General features: G+C 37.1%; 1 protein-coding gene across 3 annotated transcripts in view; it reads right to left on the bottom strand.

Annotated features, from left to right (window-relative positions):
• Nucleotides 1–24373, bottom strand: part of SESN1 (sestrin 1) — a 78029-nt gene that overhangs the window by 31919 nt on the left and 21737 nt on the right. Inside the window, exon 1 of one of the 3 annotated variants that reach the window (XM_021553770.3) lies at nt 22510–23278. The exons of the other annotated variants lie outside the window; for them this stretch is intronic. The gene's annotated coding sequence lies outside the window, so the exon portion shown is untranslated. Of the gene's footprint in view, nt 1–22509; nt 23279–24373 lie in introns of those variants that run through there. 3 annotated transcript variants of the gene reach the window in all.

Below are 24373 nucleotides of genomic sequence, written 5' to 3'. Positions count from 1 at the left end.
TCCCCTGCCTCAATGCACGTACCTAAGAGGATTATGGTCTAAAAACGTGTAGTTTGGCTCCTTTGCTGTAACCTCATGATGTTATTTGGGCATTTATGAATAGCCAGATCTCTGTGCAGATGAGCTGCTAATAACATGGCATGTACCAATCACACTGCAAAGCAAGTGATCTCACCTAGCCAGCTTGTGTAAACACAGCTCAGCCACAGAAATATGACAAGTTTCTCAGCATGCTTAAGGTTATTCCATGAAGAATATTTAGTCTGTTGCCTGGAAACACATAAATAGGGCTTTTGAGGGTTCCCCTCCAATTTTTAATGAAGAAAATTTAGGCCAAGAATTCCTTCAAAGAAGGGGGTTTCCTATTGTGGTAATTTAGCACACCATATTCTGAAGATTAACTTTTCTAAACAGCATTTCCAAATCCATCAATCTTCCTTTCTGAACACCTATTTCCATTAGGAAGTATTCTTCTGTTATAGCTAAGAACTGATGGCACTTCCAGTATTTGAACAAATGTACACTGCTGGAATTAAGACCACTTCTCCCCATGAATGCATTTTATTAAAGTACTTTTTAAAGCTTTCTGGACATGACAGTACAACCGAATTTAAATTCTGAAAGACAAAAAAGTCCAAACCTGTTGAAAGAAGCTATAAATATCTGTTACCTTCTTCCTTAAATCAATAAATATTTCTTACTTGTTGGCAAACTGGTAGGAAAATAAAGCCTTTGGTTATTCATGAAGTCTACCATTAAAAACCAAGAATGGGTAGATTCAACTGTCTCATGGTCTCATGGAGAAACAGCTAAACACCAGTTCCGTGCAGATTAGAAGAGGGTAAATCGTATTTACCACCATTTAATCTCCCTTATACTACATCTTCCATTATTAATACTTAAAAACAGAATTCTATTTCATATGGAGCAGTGTTAAGGACAGAAATTCCATTCAGAGTAAATATGGTCACTCTATATGAAATTTCTGGTTTGCAAAATATTTACCAAAGAATCCTATAAGAAAATAAAGTTTATTTTTATATAATTTGTTTCATTATTTCAACCAAAGCAGTTGGAAAACTACAGGGGGCAAGCTCTACTTCAGATCAGGCTTAGAAGCTTATCTGCTTTTATCAGTTGCATGAGCTCATCTAAGAAAAGCAAGCATCTCTCCCCACAAGTCTGATTTGCTGTTATAACAGCTACAACACTATTTTTATTCAAAAAGAAAGAACAAGTTTAGAGTGTTTGCTAAATGTTTTTAGTTGGCTTTTTCCCTCCCCATCAAAACAGCAAATAATTATTTCCTGAAAGTTTCCACTGCTATAAATACTAGAACAGGAGAAGCAATAGGGGTCAGACAATTTATTTTAGATATATACTCTGCATTAAGTGGGATTTCAAAGAAAAATGGTATGATAAAGAGGTTTAGCCAACAGCTTTGGCTAAACAGCCAAAGATATTTTGATGCAACTTTGTAAAATGAGCAGCTATTTATTTTCAATATATAGTTATTGAACTCTGCCTGGCTCACCTGATGAGTGCAAAAAATTGATGGACAAATGACAGAAAATTATTACATATTCTTTAGTATTTTAATCTCCATAACCACAAAGAAAAACACACCTTGAAATTTGAAAATTTGTACAGCACACCATGCAGAGTATTTTAGAAACAAACATGAGGAAAAATGTCCCAGCTGTAGAAAAAGGACAGATGGGACCCCTGAAAGCCTACTCAAGACCAACCTCCTATTTCAGTAGAATCAACTGCAGCTTTGTCATCCTGACAGATGTTTGCCTAACCTGACAGAAATGCCATCAGCCCTTCAGTAAAGGAGTGCTTAAGTAACCTTATTACTAAGACCTATATATTACCTGATACCATTATCTGAATGAATCTGTGAACAAAGAATGACTCTTCAGTGTTATAAAAATTATCTTCTATTACTGCTGAATAATTTAAAACACCACCAGTTCTCAAAGAACATATTGTTAAGAAAGACTTTTATTATGTTCCTGCAGTGTGATTCAGCTGCTCAATTGTCTTTTTATCCAGATATAAAGCGAAACAAACTCAAATCTAGAAGCAAAGTGCATCAAATATAATGCATGACAGAATGGAAGTGACAACAGGTATTTCAGCTTGTGTGGCTCAAAGCATTATTGTTTGTTGTTCTCAATTCTTTTATGGCTTCAGTGGATTTGTGACGGAGAAATAGAGGGATGAGGATAAAGAATAGGATGATTTAAAATTTCTAAGGAACAACTGTTTTGTGATAAACTTTTCACTTTTCAGAGCACGGGAATGAAGCTCCTAGGAATAGCAACTGTACACAATCTTACTGCACCTTAGAACAATGCTTTGCAGAGGATGGGGGATTAAAAGAGGTCTATTCCTACTCTATAAGAAAACTGGTTGCAGTACACCATTAGCAAAGGGTGGTTCCAAAATCTTAGATCCCATCTCTAGTCAACCCTACTTTTTGTGCCAGCTCTTGCTGATTTTTGAGAACTTCTTGTCCTTCTCCAGCAGCCCCACTATTAGTTACTCTGTCAGGGCGAGATTACTTCTTCAGAGACAGATAATGACCTTGGACAGCAAGTTTGTTACTTCATCTTTGCCTCAGAAGAAGGGCACACAATGTTCTATGTTTTTCTGTGCAACCCTTGTTACTGAAGAAAACAAGTAGTGGCTCACGTACTGCTGTCTCCTCCAGACTGAAGAAGCCAAGTGATCTCAACTCCTCATAAGGCTTCCCCTCCAGACCCTTCACTATCCTCATGGCCCTCCTCTGGATGGTCTCTAATAGCTTCATATCCTTCTTGCATTGTAGTGCCCAAAACTGCACACAGGACTTGAGACAAGGCCGCAGCAGCACAGACTAAAGCGGGACAATCCCCTCCCTTGCCTTGCTGGCCCAGGGAGAGGCTCCTCTCTGTGCTTCCTTAGCAGTGGCTTAAGTTTAGATGGAACTTTCCACCTGCACTCTCCTCTATTGTTTCTTTCAGTGGTAATTTACTGCAATTATATCCCCATTCCCTGCTCACACGAACTCTGCCAACAGAAAGCAACCCTGTCCTACATCCTGGAAGGCCCATATATTTTTTTCCTCACAGAATAGATGTCATCACATCAAAGAACAGTGATGATTATCAGCAAGCCTCTCAAGGCACACACAAAGGCAAACAAAAACACACTGCTGTTTAATAAGTCTTGTTGAGGACCCTCAGTATAGTTACAAAAATTCACACAAAAGCAGGACCAATGAGTCTCCACACAAGACTTCTCCCAAATGCATGATGGTCAGATTTCAAAAAACTAGTCACAGGTGATAAAAAGAAGGAATGTGTGGAACCCCTTTTCAAGTTTCCACAGGTAGAGGTGAAACATGAAGTCCAAGACCCCAGCCAGTATAAGATGTAGGTAATGGATGGATAACAGTAGGGTTTTGCAGGAGTTTTACTTAAGTCAATGTGAAAGGGTATTTCTAACACTAGTACAAATGAAATTCAGGGTAGAAGGGAAAAGGGCTCAAGGACATTTTAAATGTATGCAACTATAAAAACCAACCCTCCAGGACAAAAAAGAAGGAAACTGTTGTATTGTGTTTGTTGGATTTTGTCTGTCATATACCCACGTTAAAAAAGCGGTTTGTTCCTGTACCCGCCTCTGTACCCCTATGGTCCCACCCCTGTCAATCTCCCTTAAACCTGCCCCCTGTCTCTCAAGTCTCCTCCTCAGTGCCCTGTCTGTCACTCGACGTCCCATCCCATTTAACTGGAAGCTTCCATTGAGGGCGTTGAGTGATTGGATGAGGGCCAGGGACCCCTCCCCTGACTTTCCCTGATTTGTTGTTACCCCTATCCCTCACCGCAAGAGCCACCCCCTAATTCCTCCCCTTTGGTTGTGGAGAAATCCACTCCCCTTTCCCCTCCCTGGTTTATAATCTGTTGCAATCTCCTTCTTGGGCTCTTGCTGGCTGGTTGTGTTCAGAGATAGTTGTGCTCTCATGAGCTCAAATGAACCTTTGGATTTGCACCCCCATCAAGAGTCGCCTCTTCTTTCCAGTGGGTCAGCTGTCCTTCAACCCACAAAGGCACTACCTGAAGCTCTGCGGGTGCAACAGGAGTGCCCTCCACTGTCCATTGCGCCCTTCTAGCCGGGCTGCTCGGACAGTCTCCGAGCGGGCACAACAGCAGCAAACAATGCTGAGTGCAGCTCTGAAAGGCAGTGCTGTAGCTGACAGGAGCACCCTTCCCACCACTGGAGCCTTGGGGTACCCTAATTTGTGAATATTTGCACATGTGTGTACACAATGGCACAGTAAAGACAGGGAAAGAACATGGCTGGGAAACTGTAGGTCTCTTAACACCCAATGTCCCTTTTCTTTTATCCTACATTTAACCTAGGACTGCCTGTCTCCTTTCAAGAACTCCTTAAAGAAAAACATTTTGCCTGTAGTTATACACACAAGCCATATTTCCATCTTTATTTGTCAATCGCTGATAGGTTTTCTTCTCTGTTAAACTGGCTTCCTATTCACCATTATGGCTCAGTTTGAGGCAATGATTAGGCACTTCAGTCTGTATGGAATAATTTCCTATGAAAAGTCTTAGACACTTTTTCCTACTTTAAAAAAAAACTTAAAATCTTATTGGAGAGCAGCAAAAACAAAATATCATGCCAAAGCAGTTACCACAGTGGAAACACAGTCAATGATTACGTCTGGGAACTGCCACAACATAACAATAAATTAATACCTGGGGAAAAAGACTAAACCCCATTGTTTATTGAATTATAATATGAATTAGTATAGCAATCCATAAAGGAACAAGAGGCTATATATGTGATCAAATTCAATATGAAATCTCTTTCTAAAAATATCTGATACTTATTATTGTCATATTTAAATAATTGATCTTATTTACTCAAGCACTGTACTTATCTGAAACTGAAAGCTTACCTTACAATCAAAAGAGGCAATTCTTTTCCTACAGTTAGCATCTCAAAGAATTCTCTTCTGCTTAAAAATGTAGTTGGGCTCCATCTGCATTATTTATTTGCCCTTGCACTATATCTGAATGATTCTATAGGAAATATACTTAAGTTCACAAACAAAGCATTTTTAAAAACAGTTTCCTACAGTTGTACAGCTGAGCTTGCAAATTCATCCAGGTCCAAAAGTCTAAAGTACACCTCTACAGACCATCAGTGCAAGAAGGTGTCTGAACAAAAGCCAGATTCAGTGCAGAAAGCATGTAACTGTGACAGTGTTTTCACCATTTCAAAGCTAATAAATTCTGGCTCTTAAAATGAGAAACAGGTCTAATACTTCCTGGAAGACATTCAACCGTAATGAAGGTCAAGTTATATCCCAGATGCATACCTGCAATTTCACTCTGTTTGTGTCATTAATGACCATACAAAACTAAAAATGGCATCAGATTTCAAGCAGCTAAAATGGCTTTGCTGATGCTGCTCAACCCTGGACAATTCATTCTTGCTCTACTGGGGAGTTCAATGACCTAACAGGATTAAAAAGCAGTGAGCATTCCCGAAGATACGCTCAGCAGATAGCTGTACTGTGAAAGGAGATAAGATCTGTTGAGAAGGCAGTCTTTCCATGGCCTTAGCTATATGCAGTATTTGTAGGTAAACTGCTACTGATTGTTTGAAATGGGTTTGGTTAAACTGCCACAAGTTATGTCCATATCTTTTTAAACGCCATTTATATATGGCTTAAACAAGAAAGAGATAAAACCAAATGAAAAAGAAGCTTTTATAACCTAGTGTACATTTATTTACATCAAGATTCAAACCAGCTTAAACTTTAATGATGGCTGGGTAAGGAATAGCATTTGCAAAACAGACTACAGACAAAACTATGCAAACATTGTTCTTGCAGTACTGTCAAGTCAGCTTGGGAACAGCTACTGCTGTGGTTTCCTTGTGAAAGTGTAAGCACCTTAGGATCTGATAAGAGACACTGTAGGAGTGTATTATAATAAAGACAGAATTTCAGTTCCAATTCTTCATCCTCATAAATTCTCTAGGGTAGCAAAAGCCCCATAGGACATAGGTGCAAGTAATTCTGGGCTTTAAACATGAAAACTACAGGTATGAAGCTAAAGTAATTGCATGTGATGCAATACTAGCTGACCCAACCAAGACTTCAAACTCTGTCCCTTTTCAGCTTCAGCAAAGAAATTTATGAAAAGCTTAGCTTCCAAAATAGAAAATTTAAATCTGCATAATCTAAATATCTGCATGTTATTTACTTGTAATTCAAAATTAGCATACAGTTCTGTGTAACTGGACTCCAAGGATTCTGCTGGATTACTGATGTCTATTTATTCTTGAAATGGTAATTTCAAACAATGAGTATAAATTAGTTTATTTTCTGTCCTCTCCCAAGAATCACACACTCAGCCATTACCTGGACATCCAGAAAGTCTATATATTGATGAAACAGTCTCCTTTATTTCTCATATATGATAGTACACCTTCTAAACCAGAATTTTTACCTGAACTGTAGTAATATGGTTTCAGAGAGATGCGTAATCAAACCATGAAGGGGAAATGGCTCTCTCTGCTTCAGGTATCTTCAGGTACAAAGAAGAAGTTACAGAACTGACAAATCGTAAACCTCAAAAACAAAGAAACCTGCTTGTTGTATAGTCTGTGTGATAAGAGCTCAAACCAGTAAATTTTGGTATACTCTGTAGTTAATCTCTGGACATACCTCCTATGATAAATACTTACCTAATAAGAATAGTTTAATGCATATACTTTTTCAAAACATCAGTTGGAGACAATCAATTCAAAACAACCAATGAAGACACTGGTTATGTTATTGCAAAAACATATGCTTCATTGCTCAATGAGTCTAGTACAAAAGTTTAAATAGATCTGCAGTAGTCTTTAAAGGAGACAAGAAAGCCTGTGTGATGTGCTGCTCTTCCCCCTTCAAAAAAATGGGAGAGGTAAAGGAAGTTTTATTTGACAAGCTTAGAAATTTAGGTTTGTTTACCTGAGACTCTAGAAAACTAGCACAGCTACACTGCAATTTTCAACAAGTTCAGCTCTGGCCATAAATTACAGTGGATACAGCCCAGCAGGTATGACTCATTCCTCTTGCAACTCTGCTTTAACATCTAAAAGGCCCTGCTCATCAGCTTGATTTCAGGAAAATCATATTTTTTGCACACCTGCCTAATGATGACAAGTAGAATTCCAGGCTTTTGTTCTGCTCAGGTCCCCACCTCCTAAGACCTGATGTGCCCAGCTGTGTCAAAGGCACGTGAGTACAAGTGTCCCCGGTTTACGGGTCAGCCTTGTTGATGAGCACTTTCCTCAAGTCTCTTTGGTCCTCTGGTCCAGTGCTAGGCCACAGGACTTCACTACTAGACAATAATACTCATCTGGGCAAGCAAAAGGAGAAAATTACAATAAAGACTGGCTATAAAAGGATTTAATTCTGGATGAGAAGGGGATTTACAGAAAATTAGTGAAGAAGGAACCACTGGTAGGCTTCACTGATCTTTCATTAAGAAAAGATACATTCTTTTTTACTTAATAAACAGAAATTCATTGCAAAGATTAGAGGCAAAATGCAGAATGATATCTCAAAAACTTAAATATATTTACAGTTGTATTGATAGTTTAAATTAATATGATGCAATCATTCCTTTGTAATGGAACTTTTATACTCACTTTGAAGATTTCTCTTTTCATTTTCAACTTAATCAGACAAAATTGTCAAAATCTATTAGCAAGAAAAGCTGATTTTAAAAACTGGAAATTTAAAGATTCACTTAAGAAATTAATATTAAATGCACCGGCATAAACAAAAAAATCTAAATCATTAATTATCTTAAAAAATTTCTGTAATTCAACTGATTGTAAAATTGCTTTAGTAGACAATTCAAAGCTATTTGATAAATAGAGGGACTACTACACTATATAAATGCTAATCATAAACTGACAAGACTTTCTTCCATGAAAGTGTCTAAAAGGCTGTAGGTCAGAAATCTGGTTTTTAAGTTTTTGTGTTAACCATAATGAAATCTGTGAGCATGTGTGAACACAACATGTACTTTTTAAGTAAAAGGATTTTTCTGACAAGATACAAAAGCCATAGCTGACTTCCTGCTCTTTCATTGGACCTAAATAATATTTCAAGGCAAATAAAAAAAAGGGTGGACATTTCTGCTTCTCCAGGAAAACATTAGTACAACCCATCTAACATCCATTTAAAGAGTTCAACTATGAAGGTAAAGATAATCTGATAGTATCCTAGAAATTCTTGTCTGGATCTTCTGTCCATATTCCACTTAAAAACAATATTATCCTTACTTGCTTATTGTATTTTGTCTATATTGTTAATGGTCAAAAATAACTTGAATTATTTGGTACAGCTTCTATTCCCACTAGCATATGCAATTAAGACCTTATAGGGTGTTGTAACACAGGCAAACAAGGTCATATGGCTATATCATGGAACACAGACTTTCATGGCCCTGAAAGAAAAAAATTGTCAAAACCTCAGAATTTCAGCATCTATTAAAACCAAAAATTTTGAAATTCTGGGATGAAGTAATAAGTGAATAGAAAATTACAAAAAGGCAACATAACAAAACCATCGGAATTTCCTTTTTGAATCCTCAAAGTTCAACATCAACACAGAAGACAGAAAGTCAGTCTAAACAGAAGAAGCTTAGCCACTTTAAAAAATTACCTATATTTCACCTTAAATATATACAGAATTGACTGAAATGGCTAGTTCTGTTTTCAAGATTTTATGGAAGATGGGCAAAGCACCAAAAACTAGAGAAAAAAGAAACAATGCTTTCATTTAAAGATGAAAACAAACAAAAAAAAAAAGGAGAAAAAAATAGCAAAGCACTTTCTAAGTGCCTAGACTTGACACACATGTTGAGGACAGATTCTGAAACGTTTCTAACTTGCCTTCCCCAACAGATAATAGGTTTGACCACAGGAAGGCACATGCTGATGGTAGTCTTTAAAACAGTCAGATAAACTTTTCACACACAGCTTAGATATGGTAATTGTTCCTTCTCTAAGGCACTTCAACAGACCTAACAGCTCTCTTCAGCACCTTCCCTACCTTCTCTGTTCTGTGGTTCTGTGAAAATGCATTTTAATTTAGCTATCCCGCACATAAGGACAAAGAAAATAATCAACATGCACAGTTGGGAAAGTAATTTGGAAAGCACTGTCTCCAGAAGGAACGTTGGGAACTGCAGTTTGGGCTCCACTGTGTATTTGTTACTGTGGTTCAGCTGCCTAGAAGGCTAATTTGAGCTAAAATATATAAAAGTAGAAATATCAGGTAAAACAAACAACTCCCTTTCCTGCAAACACTATGGCAATCTGATTGTTTATCAGATTTTTCAGTGTCAGAATTTACTTAAAAATACTGGAGGGATTTTTAAGGCTCTTGTCCATCTACTAAAGAAAGGGGAGCCTCTCAGTACACATCTTGAAAACCACACTATAGGCAAATTACAGAGGCTGAGAGATTACTTGATATTTTTGCATATGCACATGTATACTTTTACATATACACACACCTTTATGACTTATTAAGATGTCTAAGAAGAAAAAAAAGATTGGGGAAAAAAATTAAGATTTTTTTTTCAGATTCATAAATTAACTCACGGAAAACCATAATGAGTAGAAATTAACATTACACAAATGTATCTTACAGTGGTACCACTTTCTAGCAGCAAGAAAATTAATCTGAAAGCTCTTAGTACAGAAAATGGACATAATTGCTTCAATTTTTAAGTAAATTTAGATACTTTTCAGAAACTTAAATTATATTCAGCTTCTGGGAGAGAAACAAAATTTTCTGACCTACACACACAAGATGGAATCAGATTATCACAATCCTCTAACCTGGCCTAGAAGTCTGAACACTTCTTTCTCTCAGCTTCTGTGAGATGCTTCATAGTGTGTGCATTTTGCAGCAGAAGGGACTCAAGACAAAAGTGCCCTGATTCAAAGACAGAGAGAAAGAACACTGAGGCACCTGAAAAAAGGTACCTCAAAGGCAACAGTCATACAAAAATAACTCTTAGATTCCACAAAGAAAGGCACTTTAACACTTGGCAATAGGAAAACTCAAATAATCCTATGGAAAGGAAAGATGCAAGGAGAAAAATCAACATATCAGAAGGAAGATGACTGCTATCCATCAGGGAAGAAATTGTCATCTGCCTCTTGAAAAGGCTCTGGGCTCGAAATATGTGTGAGAGAAATAAAATTCATCTGCTGTCCTAGCCTGGGCTGCCTGACATGTTTCAAGCTAATAGTACTTCAGGCTTTCTGCAGTCCCTCCATAGGCTCAGACTTGCCTGACAAAGCCGTTCCAAAGTCAGGGACATTACAAAAAGCAAGCATTTTATTGTTATTGCTGTACTGATTAATCCATGTCCAAACCTACCCTGCATATTATATACAGTCTTTGTTTACATTTTATTACTGTACAAGTTGTTCCAAAGGAATCTTTCCCTTCCCTACAGTAACAACCAAGGAAAAAAAAATTCCATTAATACATTATGTTTCCAAGTGTGGTAATTGTCATAACAATTTAACCTCCAGTCCATCCTAACAACCATTGCTAGAACAAATTCTCCCTTTGGCCAGTAATGCATCAAGTCTCACTCCAAAATACTGTCAAGGCTGCTACTGGATACTCAGCAGAAGACTTCAGCAATGGTAGCAATTTATGCTACCTGTCTGCTAAAGAAAATTGAATACTGCCAGTTCAGGCAGGATCTTTTCTGTGACAGCAAAATAGCATATTTGACATGTTTATAACTTTCAACTCTCAGACTTAAAGTCTCAGTATTTCCATCACAATGTTGTCCCAAATAAATAGTAATAATGAAATTTTGTATGTCAAAGTAAATTATAAAGTGGCTGGAAAACAGAACCTAAGTTAAAAATAATTAGTTTTTTTTAGAATAAGACAATGTAGAAAGGATTCTTAAAAATTTAATAATGAGAAATATTTATTATGTACAAACACATACAGGATTCCAGGAGCCAAAACTAGATGTTTACTCAGAGAACAGGAGACCCTTAAGACATTTTTGCTGTTTTGGAAGACAGAATATGTTAAGCTAAAATAAACACAAAATACATGCATACTCTGTATCTTCAGATCAGTATATTAGATAAGTAAGTATGTTACACATTTCCTAGGACTTTCAGATCATTATGAATCAATGAATGATTGACTGAACAGTACATCCAGCACCCATGGAATAGAGGGTGATATGGAAAGGTGCCCTTTAAAAAACAGTCCTAGAGCAGCTCAGTCCTGAAGTCCAACTTCTGCCTGAATGAAATTTTGAATTCCTGGGACAGAAAGATAAAACCTTGTTCTACATGATATGGAAACAACAGAACATGTAAGAATTGAGATCTAGGAAGAAATATACATGTATCAGAGATACGCAGGGAAGAAGCAATTACAATATAACACTCATTACAGAACTGAATAATGAAGAGCAGGAAAACATCAGCAAAGCATACAAGAAAAGGGCAGGCTGAGTATGTTAAAACTCTTCTGGAGCTGAGCCATCTAACAAACATGGGAAACATTCTGAGAGATAAAATGCTCCACAAAGTGTACTGAGACAAAGTGTTTCTTTAGGAGATGGGGGATTTTTGTAAGGTAGGTTTGGCTCCTCTTTGCAATGTTGGGTACATTATAGCTGCTTAAACATCTGGCCAATTAATATTATGATCTTCTAAAACTTCTAAGTTTATCAAAACAACTAAAAATATGATTTTAAATGTTCATAACAGTGGAATTAAACTTCATATGTCTTATAAACAGTACTTCCTATACAGAAGAACAATACAGTATCACTTAAGCAAAAGCCTAAATGACAGTACAGCACATTACATTAAAACAGAAGCATTCTCTATTCTGGAGAACTGCATTTAATGTAGATATTTAACATTCACTTATATTTATCAAGCTCCAATTAAATGTTGCAAACATTTTTGTTCATTTTTAAGCCAGAAATGAAACCTGTAATTCTTATTTATTACCCAAGTGACACATTAGCAGCAGTACCTCCTTACTGAGCTAGGCTGTAACAAGTATTAAAAGAAAGCATCTGTCAGCTGAACAAGCAAACCAGGAGTTGTCTGCTTCAGGCAATATTTCATTTCCACATGAAAGTTAAGAACATGTGCACCCACCTTGGAAAAACAACTCTAAACTTGGCAAAACACACGGAGTATAGGTTTATTTTTTACCAATACCAACAGTGTATAATTGTTTCTCAGTCAAACTACTTTAACTAGCCAGTAGAAAAACTCCTGGAAGACTAAATACTCAGTCCTCCAGAATCAGGTTTGAATTTTCTACTTAACATCAAATTCGTGTTGTGATGCTGTTATTCTGGGAAGCAAACTAACATTTTCTATCTTTTTTTCCATGCCCTGAATCCATGGGCAATGAAACAGTACTAATAGGCTTGTATTTTAATTGCTGGTACAAAACTATTCAGTCAACCATTTACTGGTTCATAAGGCTCTGAAAGTCCTAGGAAATGTTTAACATCTTTATTTTTATGATTTCCATATGTAAATTAAAATAGGGGTTAATTACCAATTAAATTTCCTCTCCTCCCCCCTTGATGAAGAGATACAGTACAGAGCTTTCACTGTAGGATAAAGTGGATGAAAATGATTAAAATAGAACTTGCTGTACAGTTGCTCAGAACCACAATGTTGCTTTCTGCAGTTTCAGCATTTCCAGAATGTGGAGGAAAGCATAAATAGACTACAACAATGAAACGGAGCTCCACCAGAGATCTGAGACAATGTGTGCAAACACAGGAACTTCCCTTTTTCAACTCTTGGTAGTCCTTGATTCACAGAATATCCTGTATCAAAAAGTTTAGATGATAGAAAGTTGGACATGGGAAAGTGGTAAATTTCTTTGACTGAAATTTGAGTTTATATTCTCAGAATTTAACTGGACAGTGACTGTGGTGAGGATTGCATTTTCTATGCAATTGAAAAGAATGTCAACACTCAGGTGAACAGGTTGCATGAATGATTTTCAACACAACACCTGCATAAACTCCCACTAAGATCCAAGCCTGCAAACTTTGGCACTGTGGCATAATGCTGCTGCTGCTGGGGTACAAGGATTTTTACACACAAGTAGAAGTTTCTTTACACTTAGCAGACTGTTAAGAGTTCAGAGATCCCAGTGAACAGCAACAGTTATATCCATGGTCCAACTGTAATATTTGCCCCCCTGCCCCACAACTCCAAAGAAAGGGAGAAGCTACCACGTCTTCACAATTAGACTGCAGATTTGAAGACGGAGCCCAGTTTTACCCTTACACCTCCACTCTCACTACTGATCTGACAGCTTCCTCCAACTCCTAAGCAATGCTGGCAACTGCTGCAGTTTTTAGAGGCTTGTAACTGCACAAAGGCAAATCCTTCTTTTTAACACTTGTAGGCTTGACAAATATGAGTGGTAGCCATGAGGAAAAATAAAATTCCTCTTGTGTAGTTCAAGTGCTCCTGTCAAATATCAAAAGATCTGCTTAAAAAAATGGATAGACTCTCTAAAAGAAAAGGTCCTAACAACTCTTTCCAAGGAAATGTCAGGGCATATCTATGCAGGTTTTGCACAAGGTGATGTCTCAGTAATGCAAACCAACACTAGTTTAGAAAGATATATGGGTAGGGTATAGCTATAAAACTCTCAAATTAAGTCATAATAATGACAAGACAAAAGCACTTCTATTGTTACAGTTTATAGCTGCGGATAAAATGGAGAATAGTTTGTAGTGCAGAAATTTTAGACTAACAGAAATATTTCTGGGTAGTAGCATTATGAAACAGAAAAAAATACTGAAAACTCTGCAAATAAGCAAAAAACCTGAAAATCATCTTGATATAGGGTGATTTCCATAATCTATTTGATCTATAAACCAACAAACCAAAACTATTGACCCACGCACTTCCTCCCGAATCAAACCATATTCAGTGTCTTACCCAGCTCTGATTTAGTACCTCAAACAGTAGAACAGTCACTCTTACATATATTTATTTTGTGGCATTTCATTCTTTTCCTTCAACTGCTCAGTACAGAGAGGTTACATACACCTGTCTGCAGAAGTAAGGTGAGGAGGGGGTTTAAGCTACAGTATCTGGAGCTTTTGCAATGATTGAAAAAACTGTTTATATATGTTTGCCTTAGTTTCCACTTGGAGCAGAACGATATAATTGAATCCAATCCCTCTGTGTGGAAGGCAATTATTTATCAGCTTCCTTTTGGCAAAGAATTCTTTCACTTCTTATTTTAAAAGACTGACAGTACCAAGGTGTTTCCTGCTCAGCCATTTATCACAGCAGGCTTATAATTTATTTAAACAAGAAAAATAAGATAAAAAGGATATCACAGAATTGCAATGCCCCACAGTAAAGGGAATGCAATCCTAATAGCCACCAAGACAGGTTTCTAATGCTGAAGATTCTCCTGCCAAAGCAAGCACAGTTAATCCCTGTTGAGTCAGAGCACTGCACAGACTGCTGATGTATTCAGGAATTACTGCCCCCTGCTCATTGCCCCAGTTACAGTGTCCACAGTATTATGAACAATTGACATGTAACACCAGAGATTACCACCAGCTGCATATGCACACATGTACAAACACTCCACACCATGCTACTAAAACACCACATTTCTTCTGTCAGGTCTCACCTTCTCAGAGGTGTGCACATGCTGTTCCAAAAAATAGTCTGAACAAATGAACACTTTTACCTTAATTTCTAGATTAACATTCTTTGTTGTGAGAAACAATTAGCACCAACTGATGGAGCTATTACTTTGGTTGAGTTTTGAAATGAGTAGAAAGTTTACAGTAAGTTTGAAGTCACTAAAGACTTGATTTTTTTTTTTTTTGCCAACACAAGAGGGATGTTCCTACTTCCTCCATGAAACATACAAGTAAATTCCAGAATTCATTAGATGTTTGTGCTCTGCCTATTCCCTGAGCTGCATGATAGATCCTGGACAAGTAAGCATAATTGAAGCTAAACATTTCCAGCATTCAAGAATAAAATGTTGACCTTTATCATCTGAAAGAAATCCAATTTTTTTAAAAAAAAACTTCACCTTTCCCTTTAAGTTTTAAAAGAAGAAACTTACACACAGGGGATTTTGAAATTTTTCCTCTTAAATGTATCTTTATTATTTGTAAATTCCTGCATCCTGTCAGCACAAGGAATTAATCAGTTCTTCTCTGAGCTTTTCCATTTTCCAAGCCAAACATCTGCACTTGCCTTCCCCCATCTGTTGTTCTTCTTGTTGACTTAGTTTACCACCTCAATCGCAACTTCCTTTTCAGTTTCACTAGACAATAGATTGGTGTTCTTGTGAATGAGGTTGCCTTCTGTCTTTTCTATCATTCCATCCTTCCCCTTCACTAGCCTGAAGTGATAAGAAGAAACACCACTAGCAAAGGCTCGTTTACTTTGCTTTAAAAGAGAAATTTATTGTTTTATTCTCAGTAACTCTCCATCCTAGTTTTACCAAGATTAAGATATGCAAAAATACTAAGACAAATGCAAAGACAAGCCAAGAGCAAGGCCTCATATATATATAATATGTATGTATGTATACACATAAACACTTGTTTTCAAGCAGACTAGGAAGGCCATTTAAAAGCAACACAAACACATTCCTACAAACCACTGTAACTATTGTTAAACATTTACTTGGTTTTGCCTGTGTGCAGTGTTACCCAATAGGCCATTTCCATTGTATTTAATAAAGTGTGATGAGAAGCTACAATAGACAAAGTTGTCAATTCATGACACATTTTAGTGTTGTCCAGATTATACAAACCTCTATATGCAAGAATCTTAAATGAAAAATAAAACAAATCTGTAGTATGTGAATCCTATAGGCTGAAGGGCTTGAGTGCAAAAAACAAAGCCTACAGCCTATTTCTGTAAGTCTCACTGTTTTGGGAGTTGCTAGGAGCCAGAAATGGATCAGCAGATCAGACTGAGGAACAGAACTTTCCCAACTGCAGACTCAGCAGCTTCAAAACCAAACCACCCCACCGTTTTATCATATTGATCTACATTAAAATAGAAGACCTAAAAGAATTTTCTTAAACTACAGTAAAAGAAAAATTTAATAATTCCTGATATCCTAGCAACTAACATACATTATCAAACTCCAAAGTGTATTTCTTGGGAATTTTTTGTTATTATTGGAATGGTGTGTAAGCAACTGGAACTGTAAATCTCATGCCAACAGTTAATTCCATATTGACTTGACTCACACAATGATGTTAAACCATTTCTACACAGACTTTCAGTTATGCCTTCAGTAGGACCCTCCTTTGCCATTACCAGCACATCAGTGCCTTACAGCAGTATGCAAAGTATCATGTAATTCCGTTAAGGAATCCAAATTCCTCTCTAACCCATTTTCCAGGAAGAGGAATACTATGTGTAATATTTTCTTCTAATTTTTGATTTATTTTTTAAATTAGAAGCAGCAAGGTGAATGTGTTCTTTTTGCACTTACAGGGGAAAAGAACATTTGGGAATGTCCTTGAACATACTTGTTTCCCCATGGGCATTTAATTAATAATCTAGGAACACTCACCTCCAAAATAAATAACTATATATGCTTCCAAAGTTCCCACTATGTTTTTAATCACAGTCTTGGGGTTTTAGCCTTTTGCCATCTAAGGACTCCTTTAACAATGCTAAGCCTTGCGTTTCTTTTAAGTATTGAAAACAACTGGTGATCTGACAAAATCCAGGACTACTCTACAAATTGAAAAGAAAGAAATTACAAAGTTTAGTTGTTAAAACTAGAGATGTGACACAGTTTAGGTCACTGTGAGGTGACAGCCTCTCTGAATAAACAATAAACACACCAACACTAAACTCTTTCCTATCAGTATCTCTAGATATCCATCACTCAGTGTTTCTAAATTGTTAAAAGTAACTTCTTACTTTACTGATTTGTCCAAGAACTGTAAAATGTTATCTGAGTAACACATTCACCTCTGCAGATAAATTCTTTTTGAATCTGAGAGGGGAACAGAAGCCAAAGGTCCTATTTTAAACTCCTTAAAATATAATTCTGACATTTTTTACTTCACTCTTCCTATTTTTATTTACAATCCTCCACACATGAGGAGGACTCAAAACACTGTTCTCCTGAAAACCATAGCTACCCCAGCCACTCCAGGGTTTCTTTTTGTTGCCCACTTCTCATTTCATGTATGTTGAGCAGAGGACTAAGAAAAAGCATGCAGCCACTGACAAGCCTCCTTGGGACACCTTCAGCAAGGGGCAACCTGTGAAACAGGTGCTTCACTCTCTGTCTCCTCATTTACATCTTTGACACTTGGCCTTCTTTCTACTTGCAAGTGCAATCCTCTCCCAACAGCATGGCTCACTGCATTTTTGAGGGAGGGATACTCATATTTTTGGGACAAAGGCAGTCATCCCCTTGGTTAGTGCTAACAACAGCAACCAGTACCAGAGGCCCATAAAACAGGGAAAAGTAGAGGTCTCACAGCCCACTTGCCTTAAGGCACTCCCTGCCTGCCTCCAGCAACCTGCCACTCAGAGAGAGCCACAGTTGGGCAGCACATTTTCACACCCTTCCAAAAACCTCTCCCAGGTTCTGTGCAGTTGTCTGAACCAGCATAAGCTACTAGGAGACATACTGGCCTACACAAACAAAGTTTCAAGGGGTAGCTGTGCCTTATTTAAGAAAAATATTTTTAAAAGAAGTAATCTCATTTTACTTGTGAACTACCACCCAACCAGGATATTGAAAGCCTTTTATTCTTTCATATAAGGTGGAAACAGCAAAATACTGTTCCCATTCTCTAACAGAATTTAGACTTTTCTAATATGAATGGACAGCTCTCTTGTCATTTCACTGTTTTCTGAATAGCAAACACATAGAGCACAACCTTGTAAAATAAGAATTTACTTCCCCTTACATGCATATCTTGCAGTTGTCAGTCTGAAATGTCACCTGCTATTCAATCACACTTTTTGAAGCTCTCTGCTACCAGCTTCCCATTTTACTAACCAATGTACTATCACCAAATATTTTAAGAAGGTTAAGAGACTGTCAATTAGGATAACAAAACAAGAACTCTAAAAATTGCCTCACTAGCTCTTTTATGCCTGTGGAGAAAATGAAGAGATGTATCTTTCTTTCCACAAAAGTGACTAAACAGCAGCAACACTTATGTAAAGGGGAGAGCACAGTTTAACATTTTCATATGCAATATACTATTATAATACTATAATCATGAAACTCCCTTTCAAATTTAGTTCTGAAAGCACAGGTTCATCCTTCAGTCTCGCTAAGTCTCGGGATATGCAAACATAACAGTGGTAAGCCAAAGAAACCCTAAATTGTTGTATCAGCACTAAGGCACAGATATAAAAGGCTATTTTCAGGACTTCCTACAGCTTACAAAAGAGAAGCATCCAGATGAGCCCTTTTTTAAAGCAAGTCTTCAGAAATCTCTGCAGCACTGAACAAGATTCCCTCCTTCACACAGATCCCTTAATTACCCTAGTTTGAAGATATTCCAATTAATAGCTAGAAAGTGAGCATAAAAGGAAATGAGGCTGCTAGCTCTCCCATTCCTATCCAACAGGAAGAAAGTTTTCTTTAGAGAAAAAGTTACTTTTGCTTGTTATCTAACTGATAACCAATAAAAAAACTAGAAATCCACAATACCATTACCATACCACTCCTCCATTTGCAGCTGTGGAATTCCATATTTTTTTTTAAAGCTTCCAAGGAAGGCTTTTGTCAGTCACTTTTCTGGGTTTAGATTTTAAACAAACAATTAAAAAGACTTCTGCATTAGGCAATTTAAAGTATCTTCTGCTAGTAATTCCTCCATAATTGTGAATTATTTTTGCTCCTCACTTTGCTCCAAAGAGCAAGGAATTTTAATAGGATAATGTGAAAGCTTATAAAACTATCACTGAGGGGGCAAAGATTTAAGAAGGGAATGTTTAATATTAATTCAGCAATACCAATAAGGTATCACAGCTGGTCTTTTAAAAATCTCAACAGTTAATTCTGTATAGATCAGGAAAATAAATGCATTTTCAAAAGCTGATTGGCAATTTAAATATTACTAACTACTGCCTTTATCCACGTTTAAATATAACGGAAGCAAATCCAATTATTCAGGGAGGAGGGAAAAAACTGAACTTGGGTTTCAAGAGCTTTCTGGTAGTTAGCCTCTCTTGCCTTTAATATTCCCTCTCATCTATTTCCATTTTCATTTTCCTCTGTATCATTGCCTCTTCTTCTGAAGGCAGTAACTCCTACAGTCAATAATCCTGTTTGGTGCTTGTCCAAATCTTTGTTACTTGATAACAACCACCAGTTCCTGCTTCACGAACTAGCCTTTCACAGCCTTCTGCTTCTGTATGCATCCCATGTGAACCACAACGAAAGTCATATGTGTTTTCCATATAATTTTCTACCTTTTTTTTTTTTGAGAGAGAGGAAGTAGGTTAATGAGTTCTGATGTATTCAGTTATGCCAGATACTTACTCAGCTGGAACATTCACTGCAGATGATCAAATCACTCATTCAGTTGTGGTCTGGAGTTATTTTACATAGGGCATCAAAATAGTTTAAATCCTTAACTTAAAAAAAAAAAAATCCAAGAAAATTCCAGATCTATTTAAATTGATTAACATAATAAAAAAAAGAAACTCATAAAACATGATCAGAAATAGCAACTTGATATTTACAAAAATAATGAAACACAGTACTGCAAGTGTAAACATTTTATTACTAAGCAGACATAAAAACAGCTTCAAAATAATAACTGCCTTTAGTATAAGCTGAGGTCAATACATTATAAAATCTGAAAACAACTTTCAGCTCTAGTTAAGATGCAAGAAAGTTCTCAGATATATAGTCACACAGAAAAATTCAAACAACACATCTAGACAACTTGCACAGGCATGATTTTCTCAGGAGAAAGTGAGGAAAAAACAAAAAAAACACCACCAAATAAAACCCCAAAAACTTGAATTCATTCCACTCATCTAAAATACTAAATCTGTTCTAGAGAAGCTAACTTGTTTTTTCTGGTTTATTTGGATATTAAATGCAAGACAAAAGATCTCTAGGGGAAATGTAAAAGATTGTATCTTATTTTTAGAAAACAAACAGATTCCAGAGGTGTGTTCCCACCCAGCCAATCCCGAGGCTGTCGTGCAGCTCTGCCACCTCTCTGAGCCCAATCACAGCCACGAAGGGAAACTCGTTTTGCAGTTTGTCTCGGCAGTGCTGATGATGAATGGCTGCTTCAGGGGAAGAGATCAAGCTGTGCGGTAAATCTTCCTATTTGTTCCATCTGCTTTTCTATTTTAAACAGCTGCAGTGATCACTCTGGCACCCTACATTAAGTACACGTGAATTTCGTAAGAGAAAACATTTCTATAAGTGAAAACATGACCTAGGGAGAACAAACCTTTCTCAAACTGAACACTGCAACGTCTTCAAACAGATGCAGAAATTTACTATTATTTTGTATTTGCCTTCCAGAAAAGATACGGCATAATCATAGCTCAATTTTACAGCTTTTACAAGGTCTACTTTGCAGCCATAGCTGATTTCAAGATCATGGTGTTCTCCACTATCCATCCTCCTGTCTAGCTCCACTTTGCAATACAACTTGTAAGATGGCAGAAGTAATATGCAGAGTATGCTTACTAAAATATGCAACTCAAATATACTAAAACCTAACCTGTAAGCCTTATTTATAACTGTGCTGAGGTTGTACTAAGGTATGCCAATCCAGACTGGCTCCAAAGGTCATCATTTTAAAGGAATGCTTTCAATAAAGCCCATTACTGATTTTAAGCTAAAAAGACTGGTTAACATACTAAGACAAGGCTCAGGTTTGGGTGTTTTCTTCCTTTGGTTACAAACACCATTCTTGACTGGTGAGATTCCAGTGTGGCCAAATGCTGCTTTCATTTATACTTTCACTGTGTTGTTCTTTATCTCCTGACATACTGTGCAGCACTGCTGTGTTCTGCTAAACAGCTTCCTCACTTCTCAAAGCTAGCTTCATTTCAAATGCCAGCAAAACAAAGTTTACTGTCTTGATAAGAGCATCTACCCTACCCCCAAACTGAAATGTTTTCAGATTCTAAGGAAGGAGAATGCTAACACATACAGATGCAAATATTATAACATGGTTATTTTCGTATTACTATTTCTCTCCCCCACCCTTAAATTCAGTTTCTTTGAAAGTTTGAATATGTTTAGCCACTTCTGAATTAAAGTAAGTGAAAAGTGAAATGGCAATAAAATTAAATTGCAAATAGCAGCATTATAGGCTGCATTTTCAAAGTCTCACAAGAAATTAAAACATCTCTTCGATAACTTCCACCATACTCTATCTGTGGATAATTTTCTTCACATTAATATGTCATGCTATATAAGTTTTCTAAAGTGCAATGGTATATAGGAGTTAGCAGAAAATATTTCAACTTCAACTAAATATACTTCTGTAAATACATCCTATCAGCTTTTCACACAACTCAAAACTATTGTGAAGTTCCATGAGCATTATTTACATTTTACAGATAAGCAAACTGAAGTGGGGCTATAACTTGTCCAAGATCACATGGCAAATTAGAGTGGCAAGCCCAGGCCATTCCTAGAACTGTTAAGCCCATTTCAATATTGTTGAAGCAGGAGAAGGTACATTTTGAGGAGAAATGCCAGAGGAAGATTTCTTAGTAAGGAGTCAGAGAATACCCATGGTGCCAAGTTCTTGGGAGATCAAAGTCTCGATTATATTTCTGTCCCCTCCTTGCAATAAGACAACTTGCTGACAGTGTCTTTCAACAGCAGGACACAGGAATGTGAATTTGACACCAAGTTGGCAAAGGCTTCAGAAGTTAAGATTTGATCTTAAAGGCTAACTACAGTATCTTTTGATTAGCAGAATTTAAAGCTGACATGTTTATACATTCAATATATAACTTTGCAAATACAATGACTGAAAAATAAAATAACCACAATCCCAGCACTAATCTTAGGAAGAAATCAAAATTGAGAACTGCCTGTACAGTATCTGTTATTTCATACGCTTCATTTTAAAGAAGATTTTAATATTTAAGTTTTAAAGCTGAGACAATTAGCACCTTAAAGGAGAATTTCAGGAAAGGAATTATAATTTTCTGTATTCAGACAGACCTAAAGTAGACATTTTGAATATTATTCTAATGGTGACACAATACATAGTTAAATCATGCTACCAAGGTGTTTTATTTTGATTCACCATTAAGGACTGTAAAAATTGTGCAAAAAGCCTCTGCACAATCAGCATGAAAAAAACAGGTCACAGTAACAAAACAAAACCCTGAACAAAGCAGAAAGATTCTACTTACCTGCTTTCAGCAGTGTTTTAGATCTATGCAGATAATCCTAAATTGTCATACTATGTCAAGGAGCTGCAACACTAAATTGTGACCTCCCTCAGGCTGACAGTTTTTCTTTCATTTGGGATTTCAAACAGTTGAACTTCATTTACTTTATTTCCTCACCTCCCACCCCCATGTCCTGCCTCAGCAGTAACTCCTTCTGTTATGCTACTGTGCGTCAGCAGGATGAGTTCCTGCAGCCCTGCATGCTGCATGATGCAAGAATGTGCAATCTGGAACGGCTGTTATCGATACACTCCCAGCAAGGTATCTGCCTTATGGACACACAAAGTTGGGCAAATCCTGTCTGTACAGTCAATACAGAAATCAATATCTTTATGTTGTAAGCACCAGTGGCAATTAACAGCTCTTTAAAAACAAATTTTTGATTTCATGATGCAACATGAAAGTTGGCAAAATGTGACACTGTAGGAAAATACTATGATAATGGCAAAGTAGGAAGCAAGACCAATGAGATAACGATGACAGAACAGGGAAGAGAAAAGCTGAAAGGAGTTCAGTTTAGGATACACTAAGGTAGTCATCAAGTCATCAGACATGAATATGATCTATGCCCAGACAGCAGAGACAGAAAATGGAATCTGAAATTCAGAGACCAGAGATGGTCTACCTCAAAGAAAATTAATATGGAAAACATTGATGAGTTTGATAGTGCAGAGTAAGTGTAAAAAAAGCTACAACAATAATACCCTGCACATATAATTAACATGAACACAGAGAATTTGCACAAACACACTAGAGTCAAAAATCTGAATTAGCCTAGGACTAAAGGCATTTATTGAATGGATTTTACCATTCACATTGCTTCCTTTTTTAAATTCTGCCAATCTAATATTTGCAAGTTCCGCTCTTTCCTTACAATCCCTGGCTGTAAAGCTTAGTGAAGTGACTGACTGCTAACTGCCAAGTATACTTGTGCCTTAGCAGGATATAGGCACTTCATTCCAATAACGTGATTTTATTTGGCAGTTGGCACAAAGCAGGCATTAGGGTTATGATTCAGTACTTGGTTGTCTCAACAATCTAATGCTGAATGAACTTTTATCTCCCTAGCATTTGGTATGTTAAAACAGGCAAAAAGGTTTCTAAAACTCTTTTTTTTTCTACAGAAATCTTCATATTTCACAGGGCACTTTTCAAGGACAAGAACACTAAACAGCCAGAGGTGCATAAATGCCAAAGCAATATTTATTGTGTTACTATTAGCTACACTTTCTCCTAATACCTCTCTCTACTGCCCCATATAAACTCTGACACACAGCTCTCACTGAAAAATACTGCTCGCTTTGAAAATATTCTCAAAGCTTCATGTTCTCACAACCTTCACAGATCACAGAATTTTCCTTTCCCTGAGCATAGCAGTGAAGGGAAAATAAAACTGAACAAGCATCAGAATATTCTTCCTAGCTTCACAAGCTACTGTGTTGCTCTCCCTCACCAACCTGTACTTCTCCATTCCCCACTCCAGAAACTGTAACTAGACTTCCTCCCTTGTTTCAGCTCTGTCTCCAGAGAAGCAAGCAAGCAGCACCCATTACAACCCCTGCTCAGCTCTGAGCACTGCTCCCAGCATGGCTGCACAAAGCTCTGCCTGGCTCCAAACTCACCTGAAACATTAAGTCCAAAAGCTTCTGTCCTCTGACAGGCTGGTATCTTGAGCCAGAGGTTCAACCTGCTAGACTGTCCTCTGCTGAAAGCCACATACTCCAAGAAGGATGAAAAGAAGTCCTAGAAGAAATCTAGGAATCCTAGAAGAAATCACTAGAAGAAATGGTTGTATTTGAGTTTGGACTGTGTCCTCATTCCATGA

The sequence above is a fragment of the Lonchura striata genome, chromosome 3 (assembly GCF_046129695.1).
Source record: "Lonchura striata isolate bLonStr1 chromosome 3, bLonStr1.mat, whole genome shotgun sequence".
Taxonomy (NCBI): Eukaryota; Metazoa; Chordata; class Aves; order Passeriformes; family Estrildidae; genus Lonchura; species Lonchura striata.
Note: the sequence above shows the minus strand (reverse complement) of the source record. Positions and strands in the feature narration are given on the sequence as shown.